General features: G+C 34.0%; 1 protein-coding gene across 9 annotated transcripts in view; it reads left to right on the top strand.

Moving 5' to 3' along the window:
- Window positions 1–20,638, top strand: part of LOC107034844 (protein FAM170A-like) — a 591,285-nt gene that overhangs the window by 478,303 nt on the left and 92,344 nt on the right. For 8 of the 9 annotated variants that reach the window (XM_072957840.1, XM_072957841.1, XM_072957845.1 and 5 more), the window contains one exon: window positions 3,356–4,398. The exons of the other annotated variant lie outside the window; for it this stretch is intronic. The gene's annotated coding sequence lies outside the window, so the exon portion shown is untranslated. Of the gene's footprint in view, window positions 1–3,355; window positions 4,399–20,638 lie in introns of those variants that run through there. 9 annotated transcript variants of the gene reach the window in all.

The following is a 20,638-nucleotide window of genomic DNA, read 5'->3' as shown; positions in this document are numbered from 1 at the left end:
TATATATTTATCTTCCTTCGTTAAAAAGGAAATTCTGGCCTCCAGCCAAAATGAGATAACATAGAAAACTGGGACTATCAAAATAATTTGAAAAATGTTGCCTTTAAAAACTGTACTGTAATATCCAATTTTTATAGGAGCTCAATGTTTGATTTTAATTATAAATCCAACAGGAGCAATGGCAGAAGCTTCTGAAGAAGTTTTATGATAAAAGGACCAAGCAATAGTATATCATGTTAAACACGTGTGTCTCCTAAAGGGGTGTGAAACATATGTTCATTAAAAGTATATGCAACAGAGCATCCAAAATCATAATATAGATAGACTGTAAGATACTTGAGTAAACGAATGATAAATTAACATTTCTGTATTACCCAAGCATGGAGCAGTATAATGCAGTCTTAAGAACACAGACTCTGGTGTGAGAATGCCTATATTCAAATGGTCACTATGTCACTTACAGGATGTAGAAAATGGTACAAGGCAAGGTACTCAACTATCTTTGCATCCATTTATTCATTGATAAAATAAGGACTATTATTGTATGTACCTCACAGAGTTATGAACATTAAGTAAGAATATGCATGTTAACAACATAACTCAATTCCTGATAAGTAGTAAACAATCAATAAAATGTAGAGGTGATGATGATGATATGATTTTTTTAGTTCAGGATGACATTTCTAGAATTTCTACTCCTCTTACTTTTCAGAATATAAGTATCAAGTTAGGGACCTCCAAAAAAGATCTTATTTTTGCCTCAGTTTGTATATGTCAGCCAGTCTACACATATATTGTAAGCAATTTATCTTAAATATAGACACAATATCTAGACATTCTCATTTTTATTATATGTTAGGTACTTCCTATATCAACAAATAGAAGGTACTTGATAAACGTCTACTGAATGATAGGAGGAAGGAAGAGAGAAAGGGAGGAAATAAGAGGATAAAGTGATTTAACACTAATCCAATATATTTAACAAACGCAAAAGCACTGTATATTCTATAGAGTTAACCCTAAGATTTTATACGAATTCTAAATAGCCTACATTAACTGTTAGCATAGGTTAAGCCAGCCAAGTAATTAACACAGGTTATCTTTACTAATACTATATTAACAAAGCAATACATTAGAAAATGTGTTAACCACATTTAATACAGCCCCATTCGTAGCATTATTTGATGGATACATTTTGAATAAAAAATGAGAAACTTGATTTTCACACCTAATCTAGAATTAAGTATACAAGAGTTCAGTGCACTAATAAAAATTTATTTGAAAAATCTAATCTACTTATTGATAAAATATCTCTCAAATTTATTATATAAGAATGTTAATATAAGTTCCCATAACTTGTATCCTAAAAGGTAGGAGATTCAAATGACAATATTCATCCTACAGTTATTGTTTTCAAACATTTTGATATGAAGTATTATTTGAAAACCTAGTACGTAAAGCAGCTAAGGTGATTTGGGAGACCAAAACCTTGTTAGGAAAAAGAAGCGTGGGGCCAAGTCTGACACTCACTATTCTATACAAGCTTCTTCATAATTCTCAAGAGACAATTCAACCCATAGCTGAAGAAAATGACCAGACAGAAGCATTAACAAATTTATTCTCATAAGTAACAACTTCAAGTAAGTGTGAAGACTCCTTGGCATTTCTTTCCTGATGCCATACTCATTCTTTGGAAGTTATCTTGTTTGTTTTTGTATTTTAGATTTGAAGATGGTCAGGTATAACCAGGTTTTTTTTTTAATGAAGTATATATATTTTAATTCCAGAGGGACAGACAAGATAAAATATGTATTTTTTTAAATAGAGTGAAAATTTTCCATTTTATTAATTTCCCACTGAGTTAAAGCTGAATTTTGTTTTAAAGTAGACAATAGAGAGTGATACTTTTTATCCATAGAATTATGGAACTATCTCGATGAAAAAACTTACCAAAGGTTAACGATCAATTTGAATAGTGAAAAATATGTGTGGGTTAAAAGCATTCTCCTAATGTTTTCTTTCTCAAAGTTATTTCATCTGAGGAATCTTTAAAATACTGGAAAAATTTCCATAAGAGGTTGGAATAGTGTACACTGGGGAAATAGTTCTATTTGTGAGTCAAAAGGCCCAATCAGTTTTTCACCATCGCATTTATTTTTAATTATCTAAAAACACGGTCCAGGAGCTTTTAAATGGTAAGTACTTTTAGCAGTTTGACAATAAGCATTGCCAAGTAAACTATATTAAAGCAAAAAGTACTGTAAATTGGGAGACTTAATACTGCTGTTATTGAAAAGTTTGAGATCGTTAAAGATAATTTTCTGATGTAATTTAATTAACATATAGGGTTCTAGTTCAAGATGATAACATAGGGTGATCCTAAACTCACCTCCTCCCATGGACACATTGAATCAATAACTACATAGAAAAAAATTTTCTCTGGAAAAAATGTAAAAACTAGGTGATTGACTCCTATATATTGGGCAAATGAGGAAAAAATCCACATCAAAATGGGAAGCAGAGATTGAGACACAATCTCACCAAAGAACCCAACCTTGGTAACTGCAATCTATAATCAAGAGGGAACTCAAAACCTAGAGCTTCTCCCTAAGAAGTAAAGAGTTTGAACCCCACACCAGGAACCCTATCTTTTAAGACCTGCACCTGAGAGATGAGCTCTGAAACATTTAGCTTTGAAAACCAGTGGGGCTCATTCCCACACGACTCACAAGGCTGCAGCACACTGAGAAATGGCTCTTAAAGGGCTTGTACCTTTGGACTCACCCATCCCAGGGGCCAGCACAAAAGCTGCCAATTGACAGATACCCCAACTTTACATGAAGGAGCCTTATGTGTTTATCTTAAAACATCAGCCTGGGGTTTGCATGTAACTTAACATACATCTAGGGGCCTGCTTGGATACTCTCTAGGGATGAAGGCTGTCAGAAGCCGTCCTTGCACTCTCCCTCTGCCTCACGCCAGTCAGTAGGCATCATGTTCATGCTCCGGCTCAGTAATATTTCCCAGAAATGAGCTTGTAACCACCTCTGGTTACTTGATTTTTGTGGCTGCCACCCAGGGGACACTGCTAGATTGCCTGGCTCCATAGGGCTTCCGCTTGTGGTCCCACTGTACTCTATGATTTGCATATGTTTAAAGCTGCCACATGAGGGTCTGATTTCCATTACTTTCCCCTGGGACACTGACAGATCTCAGCACACCCTCAACTACTGGGAGCCATAAAAAATAAAATAGGGTGCTCAAACAATCACAAAGATGAGAGAAACAACCAAGAACTAGGGTAGAGTTGAACAATTTAATTCATCTCTTATACAAGGTCTTTCCTTCAAAACAGGGAGAAGGACTTGTTCTAACTAAAGCATAGAAACCAACAGTAAAGGAAAATGAAGAAACAGGAATTTGATCCAAATGAAAGAAGATAAAACCTCAGAAAAAAATAAACCTTAATGAAACAGAGATAAGTGATATACATGACAAGGAGTTAAAAATGATGGTCTTAAGGATATCTGCCAAACGCAGGAGAAGAATGAATGAACACAGAACTTCAAAAAGAGACAGAAAATAGAAGAGATCAAGTAGAAGTCAGAGCTGAAAAAATATAACAACTGAACTGAAAAATACACTAGCAAACGAGATGAAGCAGAAAAAAAAGATCAGTAAACTTAAAGACAGGGCTGTGAAACTTACCCAATGAAGGCAGTAATAAGAAAACAATTTAAAAAGTGAATATAGACAGTTTAACGGACTTATGCGACAACATCAAATCAAGATTCAAATTATAAGGGTATCAGAAGGAAAAGAGAGATATAACAGGGCAGAGTACAGCTGTGAAGAAATACGGGCTGAAAACTCCCCTAACATGGAAAAGGAGAAAGACATCCATTTCGAGGAAGCTCAGAGAGTCCCATATAAGAGGAATCCATGGAGACACATACAAAGACATTATAATTACAGTGCTGGAATTGAAAGACAAGGAGAGAATCTTAAAAGCAACAAGAGAAAAACAACTCATTATGCACAAATGAACCTCCACAAGACTATAAGCCAATTTTTCAGCAGAAACTTTTGCCTCTTTAAAGCGTTTGGCCTTTAGGAGATCATTAGAAGACCATTAAAATATCAAATGTGGGGACAAGAGGAAAGTTGGGATTTAGTCCCCTGCCTCTTTTCTTGCTGGACCATGGCAGCTCCCTCCTACTAGCTCTAGGTCTTGCTGGATTTTTATAACTCATTCCAGTTCTTCCTTCAGGCATAGGGGTGGTAGGAACCTCCTTTTGCTCCTAGGCCAGGGGTACATTACCATCCCTTATTGATTTTCTTTAACCCTATTTGTACCTTTGTAAATAGCCTGTTCATTAAACTCTTTTCAATTACCAATTTTGAGTATGTCAATAGATAATTTTTATATTATACTAGATTCTAACAGAATTGGCAGAAAAAATCATAATATAGCAAAAAAAAGATGCAAAATATGAGGAAACTATTAAAGTTGTGGATGTAAAATGCACCAAATATGCATCTTATCAAACTTACAGAAGGAGATAACAGAGTGACTGGGCAAAACCATATCATAAGAGACCTTAACTGAGGATTTTTCAAAACTGATAAAAGATACCAATCCACACATTCCAGAATCAAAAGAATTGCTATGGTCCCAATGTTTGTATCCCCCGAAATGCATGTGTTAAAACCTAAGGCTATATAGTCTTAGGACTATGACCACTGGAAGATGATTAAGTCATGAGTACAGAGCCTTCTTTAGTAAGATTTGTGCCCTTCTAAGAAAGATTTGAGAGAAAATTCCCTTGCCCTTTCTGTCATGTGAAGCTACAGTGAAAAGATGTAAGTGTTGATTATAAGCCACCCAGTTTATGTCATATTTGTTATAGCAGCATAAATACACTAAGACAGAAAAAATCTGAAGCAAGATAAATATAAGAAAACAGACCCAGACACATTTCAGTAAAACTTCAAAATAGAAGCCAAAATGGTAAAATAGAGTATCTTCAAAAAGCAACATTTGGACTGAGTTGACTTCTCAGCAGCAAGAGTTGCGTCCAGAAAACAGAGGAATGATCTTTTCTTCTGTGCTGAAACAGACTACCAAACAATAAATAAATTAATTCCTGGCAAAGATATATTTAAAGAACAAGGTCAAGATAAAATTGTTTTCAGAAAACAAACTAAACTGTGCTAAAGAATTTTTAATGGCTCTATTTTCATCCTAACTGGAAGATTTAAAAGGTAAGATGGGCTGAAGGGTAAAGTACTAAAAAGATAGTAAAACTAATAAGGAATTGACGATTTGAAAATATAAGAATGTACTGTAGAAATAAAATTTTAAAAATAGAATGAAAAGGTATAGCAAGAGGAGAATCAAGATGGCAGAGTAAGAGGATGTGGCACTCACCTCCCCCAACAAATGCATCAAAAATGCATCAATAATTCTCATAGAAAACTAAATGGAAACTGGCAGAGTAACTCCCATACAACCAAGGCTGCAAGAAAGATTCCCACATAATCAGGTAGCATGGGAAGAAAAGCATTGTGTCAGCACCCATGCCCCTGTGGGGGGTGGAGGGGTGGGTTACTAAGAGGATAAAGGAGATGGTCTTAAGGAAGTGTCTTCTTTACAAGTTAGCCTGTTGCCAGGAAAACCTAGTAAATCACTAGGGTTGATCATTAGACAACCCTGCTTTTCTCCAGGCAGAAGTAGAGAAGTAGCAAAGACCATAAGTTAGGAAAAAGAATGGATACCTGAAGGCATGAAAGAAGGCTGGTGTAGTTGGAGCAGAGACCATGGGAGATTTCTATTTAATTATGTTTTATATGGAAGGCCACATGTATTTTTCATCAGTCTATTCATATATTAGTGGCTTTATTATAAAGATTCACTGTGCACTTCAAGATTTGACTCAGCATGAAGTGAACATTTGAAACAGGATAGTTTTTGTTTTTTTGTGGTTTTTGTTTCAGTTTGGTTTAAGTACTTGACAGAAAAAACAAACAAAAAACACTGCCACAGGGGAATTCTGTGAAAGTTCGGTATTTGATGCAGTAAATAGCTTTGATCGTCCTCTTCCAAAAACAGCAGTAGTGTTTGACCCAGCTTAACACCTGCTGGTTTTCATGAGAGCATATTGTTAACATCTTTGTTATCCAACTGGATCTACCTTTTTTGGTAAAACAGTTTCATCACTACACACTACAGCACACTATAGATTCTTGGATTTAGGTTTTTAAGTAGAATGATATGGCATAAATATCCTTCTTATAAAGTTTTAAGAACACAACAAACAACAAGAAAACCCAGAATTCTTATATAAGGTATAGGTGAAATTAGCCAGTGTTGATTTTTAGCTGGAGGCCGTGTTGTGAAATACATAGATATCCTCCAAGGCAAATACGAATAGCAGACTGATGGTATGTTTTTTTAAATATATGACACCTTATCTGTTAGAGCCGCAGGAAGCATTCTCAGCCATGTCTGTACCTCCAGAGAGGTAAGTTTTGGATCACTTTTACAAAATATACATTATTTTCTTAATTGCATTCTTGATTTAAGGCTGATGTGGTATATTATAAACATCGATCATCACATAAAAGAAATAGTTCCAGGACATCCCAAACTAAAGTGTTTCTTTTTCACTCCGTTACAGTTAGGGTATGGTTGTGTCATTTTTTTATTCCTTTTTAGCCAGTTTCAAGTCCATATTATATTTGATTTTAGCTTTGGTTGTATTTTACAGTTTTTTCTTTTCTTATACAATTGACATTTTCCTATGACCTTGATGCTGATTTAGCGCTTCTCTGCATCCCTGGACATACCTTGAGGCTTTCTTCTCCAGCATTTTATTTCAGTCTCTAATGCTCACCTGCCCCAGCCATTAATATGGCTCCTGGTACACACTGAGTAACTAGGATGAAAAATACATTTCATTCTGAGTACTGAACTTTATAGATTAGTAAGGGGTTCCTGAAGTACTGTATTAAAGCAACACTTATCTTTGTTGTAAGCTACAGTGGGACTGGTAGCAAAATGCATCGATGTTCATTATTATGGCAGCCATACACATTGGATGGGGTGGTGGAGGAACGACAATTCGTATCAGGTAAATTTCATCATATGTAGAGAAGAAATAAATGGTCTTTGGCATTAGACCTAAAATTCTGCTTCAGGGAATAGTGCATAGGAAAATTCTTAAAACCTCTTAAGCTGAGGAAACCTAAAAACATTGTATTATATATAAAAGAAACTTTAAAAGCATCATGTAGATAACAAGTGAATGAAAGGTCTCTGGGAAGACAAAAACCTGGCTGGTAAATGAATAAAGCATCTTGTAATACTTTTGCAACAGTGGAAATTAGATGATTCAGGAGAGGTAGGGAGGAGGCTCAGTATCATTTATTAGGACAGCCTCTCAGACAGGGAGACACAGTCTCCTTGCCTAGGATAGCACAAATTAGACATTTTATCCAGTATCAAGTTTTACTAATAATTTTATGAAAACAGATAGACATAGTCCCTAAGCAGAGTAGGAAGTAGTTGAAATCAACACAGCCCCATACGGTTCTTTCTTAACTGGTTAGTACGTTCTCTGTGTAGGTCAGAATAATTAATATCTGAGGTCTCAAAGTTATATATGTGATCACATTCTTTAAACAGAACAGAAGAGTCTTAGTGACTGCCTATCACTCTTTTATATTGCGTTAGTATAAATTACAGCATTTTTCATGATCCATAAATACACAGATTCCATGTTTGTTTGCCATAAATAATCTAGACAGACCAATTACACACTGGTACAGCACACTATAGATAAGGACTAGACCATAAAAAAATACCATTAGTATATTTGCCAGGAGGCCAATTATTAGCATATTTTCAAGGTTTGTCTGGGTCACTCTCCTTCCTTTGTTCCTGGGGGCAACTCCATGATAAAGGGAGACACTGGATTCCAAGCCACCTGCTAATGATTTCCTTCCCATATTCATGTATTTCTTACAGGTTGGTGACACAAAAATGTTTCTCTGCTTTAAGATAATAAAAATATCTTATTTTTTTGGCATTTAAACATTTGCTCCATCTAGAAATTGTTTTTATATAAAATAAAAGGGATGGGTCTAAATATATTGCTAGACCTGCATGCTATCCAATTATCGTAATATTAGCTGCATACAAATTTGCAGTTAAAAATTCACTACCATCTTTACCCTATGAACATATATTACATCTAGTATATCCAGGATTACATTATTCTTTTACTTCTATGAAAACTTCAGTTTCTGAGCTTATTAAATTCTTAATATGCTTTAGTTAATTTTTTTTCTTGATGATATAATGCAGTTTTATGGTTTCTACAGTTTAATGAGATATATTTTCTTAATATTTATCTTTACAAAAACAAGTTCCAGTGTTGCTTGCTAAGATTTTTAATATTCATCCTAACAACATTCCTTCTAATAATAGAGCAACTGTAATAATGTAAACCATTGTCTTTTTTTTCTAGCATGTGATTGTTGTCTCATTTTATTTTTCCTTTTTTAGCCAGCTTCAAGTCCATATTATATTTGATTTAGCTTTTGGTTATATTTTACAGTTTTTTCCTCTATTATCAACTGACATTTTCCTAAGGCTCTGACCCTGCTCAATTACCTGTTTTATCTGTTGTGTGCAGATATCAGACCTTCTGAGATTAAACAGTGGGGTGTGGGGTAGTCAGAGAGCTTCATCTCATCCCATAAATTTCAAACTATGTCATAACTTTAACTCTTGTGCTTGGCATAGACAGGGTGAACTAAATGGCAATTCAGGTGACTCTGGATTTATTTAATGACCTTATATGTAATTCAATATAGTGAAAAGCACTAGATCTATAAGCACTGCAATGTACCTTTTTTTTTCTAATGATCAAATCACATTAATTATAGTGGATGTAATCAGATTGCTTACATTGATATTATTCATTTAAGTTCCCAGAATAAGGTGAATGAAGGAGTGGAAGAGGGTGGAAAAAGAGATTAGGAAAAGAAGTTATCATTTGCTGAAAAATGGTAGGATTATCAAATGTAAAATAAGTCTAATAAACAATTTAGATACATTTAAGAAAATATATGGGTAAGATATTAAACAATCATATTTTTTAATTTAAAAGGATGTGAAGAATGGCTTTATAGATTTTATGAAGATTATAACAATTCTCAGCTATTCAAATATTCATTTTCTAATTAGCCGCTAATCTTAGTCTTTTTGAAAAGTTCAAAAAAGCAGTTAAATATCATATCTATTTTAACATGTATTTTTATTTTTCGGTTATTAAAGATATCCTTACCATTAAACAACTGTAAAAGTCAGCTGAAATTTAAACACTTATTTTTATTTTAAAGAAATCAACCATGAGTCTGAGTTTTTTAATCAATGGTCTTTATGGAAGGAATTAAAATTCCTTCCATTCAGAGTTTATGGGGAAGGGTGAAGAAAGGTATAAGAAACAATAAAATTCCCCAAGGAATCTTTTAATTTGCTTTTCCTTTCAACTATGCCAATGATTAAAACAAACAGAATATGGAGAATACTAAAATGAGAAGTTATATGCCTATTACTTTGATTTAGGAATTCTGAATGCAACCATTCAACTATTTTAAAAATAATTTTAAAGTAAATTATAGGCGTCACTATATTTCAACAGTAAATACTTCTGCATGAATCTCTAAAAAATAAGAACTTCTTTACATAACCATGAAAATGATTATCAGACCTAACAAAAGGAGAAATAATTCTCTATATCAAATCCATATTCATATTTTCTCAATTTTCTCCACTATCATTTATAGCTTGTTGAATAGATAATTATCTACTTAAAGGCATGCTTCTGGTTACCAAGTCTCTTAAAACTCTCTTCATCTAGAAGGGTCTTCCCTTTGACATGACAATGTTCTGCAGCTGTTTCTTACCTTCTGTGTTGATCTGATTGTTTTATCATGGTGGCATGTGACATTCTAACCACCTTTTATTACTGGCCAAATAGATGTTATATCTAAACGCTTAGACAGATTTAGGTTAAGGTAATCTTGGCAAGGGTATTTAGAGGATGATGTTGTGTACCATGGATTACATCACATTAGGAAGCCTGTCATGTTCTGTTGTCCCACCATTAGTGATGCTGAAGTTCATCTTGAGTTTGTCATCAACATTTTACCTACTGTTTTATGCATGCATTGAAGATCCTATCCAGATCAATATTTTAGAGGTAAAAATACTGGAAAATTAGAAGTATGTTATCATTCTGTCTATATTTATTTACTGCTCTTCTTCAGTAGCGATTTTTCTCATTTATTGCATGATTTTAATGACAAAAACATTTCCTACAGTAAAGTGTGGATTAATGCATAATTATTTCCCCTGACTGATATTCAGAGAGAGAGAGAGCAGGTCATTTCTAGTGATGGCAAATAAGTATTTATTGTTACTGTTTGCTTGATTTTCACTTCCTCTTTTTGAACATTATTATAGAGATGAATTCTCACGTATCTAGTGTATTTCAAGGTAGTGAATTACTTCTCTGTTTGATGCTCAAGTAGTTCGAAAATTGCCCACAGGCTCCTATGTCTTTTTAGCACCATCTTTTCTTTCCTTTGCTTTTTGCTTTCTCACAGTAAGACGGTCCAGGCCCTTCTCACATATTCCCTCCTAAGAACTCTAGTCTGCCAGTCCTCCAAAAAGCCCCGGTTTCTTAGTAAAGAGTGGGGTTTATTGGTATTTAGGGACCAGTGTTTATTGTCAATGAGTATCAGTGACTCTAAACTCTTTCAATAGACTAGGGAATACAAAGTATAACTTACTTCCAGTTCAAATTTAACATTTGAGGGTTTTAATTACACATAAAGAACAAAAATAATCGTATCTGTTTTCTTTCACATAACAATTTGATTTTTAAAAACAATAACGATTCGCTGTTCATACAACATATATAAAATAGTTTCAAATGACTATACAAATATTACATTTACAGCAAGATTAATACTGAAACAAAATATTTTAGTATTTTTTGTCTTTAAGCACTGTGTTTATTTACACAATTATCTAGTCATTGAAATTCTTGGATCTAGGCATATTATTAAAGCATATATATTCAAAAGTGTGCTTGTTTAAAAGAGCAATTATTAGCACAATAATTTAGTTAAGCTCTTTCTAAAACTTTTCATATTCATAGACCTATTTTTCTCTGTCACTTCTCAAGTTAGTCAGGAAAGTCTGTGTTCTATCCTACACTGTCCCTTTTAGTCACAAAATTGTTGGTTGAGTAGCATTTATTATATGGTGCACATTACTATATACAAGATCTTGTGGTAGCTCACAGCGAAGAAAAAAATGTGACAATGAATATATGTATGTTCACGTATAACTGAAAAATTGTGCTCTACACTGGAATTTGACACAGCATTGTAAAATGACTATAACTCAATAAAAAATGTTAAAAATAAATAATAAATAAATAAATCTAAAAAAAATTGTTGGTTGAGCAGCATTTATTAAATGGTGCACATTACTATCTTTCAGGTTTTTTCCCCAAGCAGCTGGCATCCATTTGAGTACATTATCATTTAACTAAACTTAACATGTTTACTCAAATTCTGTAGGACATTTTTGACAAATTGATTTACAGTCTTAAAGATGATACTGATTAACATATCAATAAGCCCCATTAGCCTGTTACTGTTTTAAAAGTGTTCAACTGTGCTGCAAAATTTGGCAATTTCTTTTGCCTTCACTTGCATTACTTGGTGTGTAACCCCCACATGCGCACCACCAACCCTACACGTAACTATCACATGCAAAATACAAACTGATTTTAGAGATGTGAAAAAATGCTTGCTTTGAAATGATAAAATATTGCCAAATACTATCCATATAGAGATAAATAAAAGGATCTCTCTTCTTTTTTTATATATTTTTAATTTATTTTATTTTATTTCTTTTTTTTTAACATTTTTTATTGATTTATAATCATTTTACAATGTTGTGTCAAATTCCAGTGTTCAGCACAATTTTTCAGTCATTCATGGACATATACACACTCATTGTCACATTTTTTTCTCTGTGATTTATCATAACATTTTGTGTATATTTCCCTGTGCTATACAGTGTAATCTTGTTTATCTATTCTACAATTTTGAAAGGGATCTCTCTTCTAATAAGCTCGTTAAACTGTCTGATTTTTATCACCTTGAGAGATAAGTGACATACTTTGTTTTAGTCTGATTTTCTCAAGGGTAAATCTGAGCATTGTTTTCACATGTTTAAATGCTATTGGCATTTCTTTAACTATAAACTTTTTAATGACTTTTACATCTTTCTATCAGGAGCTTGAACTTTTTCTGTACTTGTTTTCAAGGATGTTTTGATGAGTTTGTGAAATTAATCTTTTGCCTTTCATATAAATAGCAATTATTTCCCAATAATTTTGTCTTTTGATTTTGCTTATGACACTTTTTCTATAAAAAAAACTTTACATTTTATAATAAAAATAATTACTATTTTCTTGTACTTCTTCTGGAATTCGAATAATATTAAAAATGTTTTTCCACTTCAAGGTTCTAAAAGAATTCAACCAATGTTGTTTTAATAACAGCATGGTTATCTTTTTAATCTAAATCTCTGACCAATGTGGAAATGATTATAAAATATGAGAACACTGTACAAATAGCTACCCAGATGATCTAACACCACTTACTAAAGTCTACTTTTTTCTCCCATTGATTTGAAATGCCATCTTTTTTGCATTCTAACTTCCTTATGTACTGAATAATCTATATATGGATTTTATACTTTGTTCCACTAATCTACCCATGTCTCTGCCAGATATAATGATTTTTATTATTGAGACTTCATTTTATTTTTTACTATCTAGTAGGTTTTGTGGTAGGTGTTACCCACTGTTCTTAGCACTGCTCATGCCTACTGCTGTTTCTCAGGGCCTACCTACCACTTTCTTCACATAAGTTGAACATATTTCTTATTGTTGTATTTCATATTTTTATATTGAAAATGAGTTCTGTTATGTCTTCTAATGATAGTGTTTGTATATATGAATGGAGATAGATAAATAGATTTAAGTTAGTTTCATATCCTGCTCCCTTACTGAATTTTCTTATGGTTGTAGTAATTTTCCATTGATTCTTTTTGGTTTGCCAGCTATATAAAAAAGTAATCACTTAATAGCGTTACTTTTACCTGTTTTCTATACAATTGTTACACATCGAATTGCTTTCCCTTATCTAATTTCATAGACTCTTATCTCCAGTACATGTTTAATTTTGTATATTTTTAATATTACAGATACATAGGAATCCATATTAAACAAGCATCTCAAAATCAAAAATTAATATAAAGTGCCCATCTATGTGACCACTCATGTCATACCAATGTTTCTAGCCACCTCACATGCCCTCTGGTTGACACTAATCAGCCATACTAGATTTCTACTGGCCAATGTTTATAGTAAAAATTTTATTTTGAATATTGTATATTTCATGTCTAGAGTTTCCATTTGATTCTTTTTCTTATAGCATCTACTTCCTTCCTCATTATGTTCATGTTTTCCTTTTCATATTTGAGCATATAAAGCATATATATAAAAATGCTTTAAAGTTCATGTCTGCAAATTCCAGCATCTCTGTGATTGCTGCTTCTGTTTCTGTCAAGTGATTTTCTCCTGTACAGCATATTTTCCCGTGTCTTCATCTGTCCAGTAATTTACTAGATGTTGGACCTGGTGATGTTAGATTATTCAATGCTTAAACTCTGTTGTCTTACTTTAAAGAGTGTGATCTTTGTTCTGGCAGGCAGTTACTTACAAATTAGCTTGATACTTCGGGGACTTGTTTTCATGCTCTTTAAAGGGAGACTCCAAGTAGCCTTACTCATTTGTGAGTTCAACCCCATTACTATGGTGCAACCCCTTCGGGGTCTCCACTGAATACCCTGTGCATTCAGTGAAGTCTTTCTACTCTGACTGGTGGAAACTCAAACAACTGTCATCTTTCTGAGAGTCCTGGTAATTATTGGGCTTGGAGTTCCTCAGAAAGTTTTCTTTCTCTGGAAGTTTTTCTTTGTTTGGACACTAGGAGTTCTACCACATAAATATACATATTGGTGTTCATACAAAGCCTTGAAGGGGCCTCATTTGCAGATTTGTTTTTGAACTCTTTCTCTGCATAATTCTCTCCTCTCTCAATCCTGACCCAAAATTTCAATCACCTTAGGCTCACCAAACTCATATCTGTTGGGTTCTGTCTGTGTTCCCTCTCCTGTTTTACTGAAATTGCCTGAAGGAAAAAAATCCAGAGGAATTATAGAGCTGATTTCATTTCTATGCCCTACTTTCCTCAAAGATAACAGTCCTGTGCTGTCTCAGGTCCAGTATCTGAAAAGTTATTTTATGTATTCTGTTTGCAGTTTTCAAGTTATTTATGGTAGAATGGTCATGATGGACTTGTTATCCCAAAATTCCTGGAAGCACATCTCTAATTACATTTTCAATTTCTCAGCAGAATACTTCTTGATTATCTATTGCTCTGTACCATTTAAAATTCAGCAATAAACTCTGGGGTAAAAGCTGACTAGTAAAACTAGTGGAATTTTACTTGTCATCTGTGAGATTGTGTTTTCCCTGAATCTTGCTACATTTTTTTGTATAAATAATTGTGTTGTAATTTCATTTCTCTTGTTAACGTCTGAATGCATTTTTCCTGTACTATCTTTTAGAAGGAGATTTTTTTTCTCATTGGGAGGAGCAAGAGTTTTACATGGATTTCAATAATATACTGAATATATTCAATAATATAATGAACTCTTTGTTGTTGTTAGTTTTCTCTATTTTAGAAGAGTCCTTAGTGTTAGCTGCCTTCTTCTACTGCCTTAATATCAGCTGTCTCCCCTAAGGGAATCCCAATGTGTCACACATTTTCCTTTTAATTTGTCCACTGTGATGGCTCTGAACTGTGTTTTCTCAGAGACAGGACCATGAGTCCCATTATGATGGGGCTTTCCACTTCAGGGAATACAGCTCTGTTGACGTTATCTGGATTCTTCTATTCCTAAGGTCTGGCCACTCCCTATTCTTGTGTGTACGTACCAACAGACTCATGGCACCTCTGTGGGTATTGGCACTGATTCTGCTGGGGTCACATATTTATTTTCCCCCTTAAACCTAAGTCGAGGTTTATAATTTTCTCTGTCATCTAGTTACTGTGTAGAGGTAGGTCATGCATATTTTCTGTCTTTGTTGCAAAGTATGACTTTTGGAAGAGGTGAGGGGGTAAGAAGATCTAGGCAAAGATCTTTATCCTAGTGCAAACAGGAAGACCCTCTCCATGGAACCTAATGTGGTCACACAGACTAGATTTCAGTAAAGTGAGCCAGATACCAAAAGATTCAACATAGTGTACAGATAAGGCTGAAGCTTGAGTTTGCCTGGGTAAGTGGGGTAGAAGAGAAAGCTGGCTGGGGAAAACTAACAGATATTTCAGTAGGAATGTAGTAATGTAGAATATCTCAAAGATCCAGTATAAGCTTGGGTCATTTGCCTTTTTATAGCTGGTACGCACCAAGGATATTGTGTTAGGCAAAATGCTCAAGTCATAGAAAGAGACTGTACTAGGTAACTTGGAATAATAGGACATGATGATCAAGGGAGTTTGTTTTGTAAAATAAGTCATGATAGAAAATTGAAGAAATGAACCATAAGTAAAAGAAAACCACAACCTACGGAATGGGAGAAAATTTTTGCAAATGATGAAACTGACAAGGGCTTGATCTCCAGAATATATAAGCAGCTCATATGACTTAATAAGAAAAAAACAGACAACCCAATCCAAAAATGGGTAGAAGACATAAACAAAAAATTCTCCAAGGAAGACATACAAATGATCAATAGGCACACTAAAAAATACTCAGTATCACTAATTATCAGAGAAATGCAAATCAAAACTACAATGAGGTATCACCTCACACCAGTCAGAATGGCCATTATTAAAAAGTCCACAAATGACAAATGCTGGAGAGGCTGTGGAGAAAAGGGAACCCTCCTGCACTGCTGGTGGGAATGCAGTTTGGTGCAGCCACTATGGAAAACAGTATGGAGATTTCTGAAAAGACTCGGAAGAGACTTACCATATAACCCAAGAATCCCGCTCCTGGGCATATATCCAGAAGGAACCCTACTTCAAAAAGACACCCGCACCCCAATGTTCATAGCAGCACTATTTACAATAGCCAAGACATGGAAACAGCCTAAATGTCCATCAACAGATGACTGGATAAAGATGATGTGGTATATTTACACAGTGGAATACTATTCAGCCATAAAAACCAACAACATACCACCATCTGCAGCAACATGGATGCTCCTGGAGAATGTCATTCTAAGTGAAGTAAGCCAGAAAGAGAAAGAAAAATACCATATGAGATCGCTCGTAAGTGGCATCTAAAAAAAAAATGAACATAAATACAAAACAGAAATAGACTCATAGACATAGAATACAAACTTGTGGTTGCCAAGGGGGAGAGGGGTGGGAAGGGACAGACTGGGGGTTCAAAATTTGTAGATACTGACAGGCATATGCAGAATAGATGAACAAGATTATACTGTATAGCACAGGGAACTATATAAAAGATTTTGTGGTAGCTCACAGCAAAAAAAGAAAGTGACAATGAATATATGTATGTTCATGTATAACTGAAAAATTGTGCTCTACACTGGAATTTGACACAACATTGTAAAATGACTATAACTCAATAAAAAATGTTAAAAAAAAGAAAATGGAAGAAAGAAATATGTATTTAATGTGTAACACATGTTTGGTACTATACCAAAAGAAACTGGGGTAAAACTATTCCCTGGCACTCTGGATACTAGTTTTGTTTAACAAAGCATCTTAATTCTGATACACGACACGCTGAGGAGAGAAAGATCCTCATACTATACAATTCCAATTTATGCCTCTGAAACTTGCATACTACGGATCTGCAGAAGGGAAATACTTTTATGCTATTAAAGTGAAGCTACTAATTACTGAGTGTTTATATATCTATGAGGCTGTAACTGTACTAATATTACACATGAAGAAAGTGAGTATCAGAAACGTCATCAGTATCAAATCATTGGTAAATACTCCAATGTGTGCGACTCCAAAGCTAATGCCCTTAATCTGGACATTTGACTGCCTCCAGGCAGACAGCAAGAATTGTTTTGTAGTTCTATGAGCCAGTAGTGTGGAATTATCAAGGTAAAATAAATTCTTTAAGATTGACTATGCATCTTCTTTTCAAAGAAGGTGCTTTTTTTTTTTTTTATGGTTGTGGACCTTGATGCCAACCACAGAAAATTAAAAAAAAAAAAAAAAGACTGAATGGAAATACACTGGCCCAGGAAAAGGTAGTGTTTGGGGGAGATAAGATAAACAAAAAAGCAGAAACCCAAATTAGACAGCAGATCTGTAAGTGTGGTCTACCTTTAAAGTAGAGGTTAAGTGCAACCAACATATTCCAATGTTGTGTATCAGTTTATCTTTACAACTTCGATTTTTACAACCAGTTTATATCGTTCAATTTACTAAAGAATTAACTACACTTTTTCTGTTTCTGACCATTTCTGGAGTTTGGTATCTGAAAGCATATGGCTTTAAAGGCAGTATTCTCACTGAAGTGCACATGATGTTATTGTAAAGTGCTGCTGTTTGGTAATTAAAACTAAGTAATCTTATTTTATTTGGAAGATATGAATTAATATTGTTTTGTATAGATACCATTTAAAATGGTCTTTTAAAATGCTCACATTCTCCTTCAATTCTAATTCAGCTAAACTATGGACCATTGGAGCAGCGACCACATTAAATTTAAGCATAAAAAGAATATGCAACTTGTAGATATAATTGTAAATATTGCTATCAATGTAAAGCTACTGATTTTTGAATGTTTATACCTACAATTTCTTTATACAAACTATGTTTAGAACTCTACAACAAAACAAGTTAAATAGACACAGCTATGGTAAATATGAAAAAGTAAACGTATGCAAGAAGGCAAATTTACCTTTTCCAAACTGATTATCTTAAACATCTATTGTATGACAGAATAGAGTCTCTTAGTTAATAGCACTGTAATGCAGGTTTAATGGATGTCATTTTTCAGACATTTAGATTTTTAATTGCTTTCCTTTCAGCTTCATTAGCACAATGGCAACTCTTCAGTCATTCCAATTTTAAGCAAGAAAACATTCCTGTAACTATTTTCTGGTTTCAAGAAAATGTGCTATTAAATAAAGATGCCACAAAAAAATCAGGCTTTTCTCCATAGCACCAGATTTCAGAGTGGCTAAAATAGACATCCATTGTTTGGCTTTTCGAGCAACACTTTCTCTGTAACCTAATAAAATCAATACTGTTTTACTTTGGAAATCACTGCTTCCTAGCTCCACCTCTTCCACAGCATATTGATCATAATGTCTGGTTCAGCTCCCTACCCCTACTAAAGGTATGGTTGAGAAGGGTGATAAGATCCAGGAAAAAAAAATCAAAGTAGCCCATTGTGTTAGCTCATGAGCTATAAAGGACCATGTATGTTTAATCTGATTGATAACCATCTTCTCTAGTCGTATGTGAGAAGCTCTCCCTATACAGAACAATGCAGGGAGGGATTTCTGTAAATAGGGCCATAACTACATTATTTGATGTGTTAACTCTGTCATACTTTAAGCCAGGTTAACCTCTATTTCCCAGTTACGTGATAGCAGAGGAATTCAAATATATAGTTCACCAGTTTCCTGATTTTGTCACTGTAGTCCTGATTTTGATTTTTCTAATGAGCTCAAGTTAGTTTTCAGTCACAAGGATTCAAAATCATTTCCATTAGTCCAATGATTTCAGTGAAGTGGCTCAAGAAATCATAATACAAATTAGTAGAATCACTGGCTAAGAGCCTCAAGATACCAAGGGTGGATGGAAGGTCTCCTGCAGCGAGTACATACCACAGATTTGTCAGGAAGTGACAAAATTACAGGAAACTGGTGAACCATATATTTGAATTCCTCTGCTATTACCTGATGTAAAGCGTTGCTAGATTGATCCTACTAAATCAAATTCATCAACTTAACCAATGAATGCATTTAAAAAAATTTCATGCAAGAAAAAAACAAATTGGAATTTATATGTCTAAATTTTCTAGTTAATATCATCAAATGGAGAAGTTATTTTAGGGTCCCAGAGGCCGTGGCAGATGTTAAGAAATAATTCTCTGGCAGTCATAGAAAACTGTTTCATAAACTGCTGTTGTAGCTTTCAACTTGGAAAGCTGTTGTCCTAAAAAGGCAAATATGACTTCCCATAAGAGCTGTTTTATTACACAGAGGAGGCATGACTCAAACTGGCATAAGTCCACGAGAGAATACCAAAGAGAAAAAAACTTTAAAGCTAGGAGCTATAGATTCACTGAACTTTACAGAAGATAGAAAATAATGCAATCCAGGATAAGCTGACAAACATTTGGCATGGTGTGGCTATGATAAACGTGACCAAAAATGAAGATATATCAATACAGCAATTTTATCTTTTCCAAACTTGTAATTTTAAATGTGCAGTATATGAAATAACAGAATCTTATCCCTCGTAGGTACTAAAGATATTTAATGAAAATTTTAACAGTTATGTGTATAAACCAACTAACGTTAACTCATTTTATATTATCACAAACAACTGAAATCTTTATTAGGTCGCCTGAATAAAGTCTAATAAATGGAGCGACTGTTAGAAAGTGAAGTATTAATAAGTAACCCAGTATGTACTCTGTCATTTAAAATTGTTCCCTTTTTAAAATTTTCTGTATGTGATACAGTTTATAACAGTGAATTTAATTATGCAATTATAAGTAGAAACATAAAAACATGATAAAATATATGGGAGTGTATGTATGGTTTGCTTTGTTTTCCAAGAATAATCAGAGCCGACCTCTTTTGCTCTGTTTGGTGTCCTCCTTTGTTTTTCCCCAGTGAGAAATCACTAATCAGTGGGGCCTCTACAAGGTACTTATACAGCATCCACGAGGAAATAGAGCATTTGCCTCAATATTCTTTATTTTCCTTTTTGGCAGTCTCTGTCTCTTTCTCTGTTTCCTTCTTAGCCTCTCTCCTCTTTCTTTCTGACCTTTCTTTCCTTACTCCTTTTCTGTAAACCCACAGTACACTAGCTAATTTTCACAGTTTGTGACAAAGTGTTACATGAGAGAGGACACCGAGAGAAAGGGATTTTTTAAGGGACATGTTTAAGACTATAAAACTTGCAATTGGCAAGGACCAAGGCACCTTCATGTGCCTTTCATACCAATGCAAATGAAAATTTAGGATAAAAAGGTAGCCTACAATTAAAAAAAAAAGAAATTTCACTGCACTATAGTAGCATTAAATTGTCATCACATCAATGACTAAGACTTTTTTTTAAAAGTGGGTTATCCAACAACACTTCACTTCCTGAGAGTCACAGTCTTATAACCTATTAAAAGAGAGCTGCTAACACTAAGAAAAACTTAAAGTTAACAACATTTCACCAGCAATGAGCCTTTCCT

Source organism: Vicugna pacos, chromosome 3 (assembly GCF_048564905.1).
Source record: "Vicugna pacos chromosome 3, VicPac4, whole genome shotgun sequence".
Taxonomy (NCBI): Eukaryota; Metazoa; Chordata; class Mammalia; order Artiodactyla; family Camelidae; genus Vicugna; species Vicugna pacos.
Note: the sequence above shows the minus strand (reverse complement) of the source record. Positions and strands in the feature narration are given on the sequence as shown.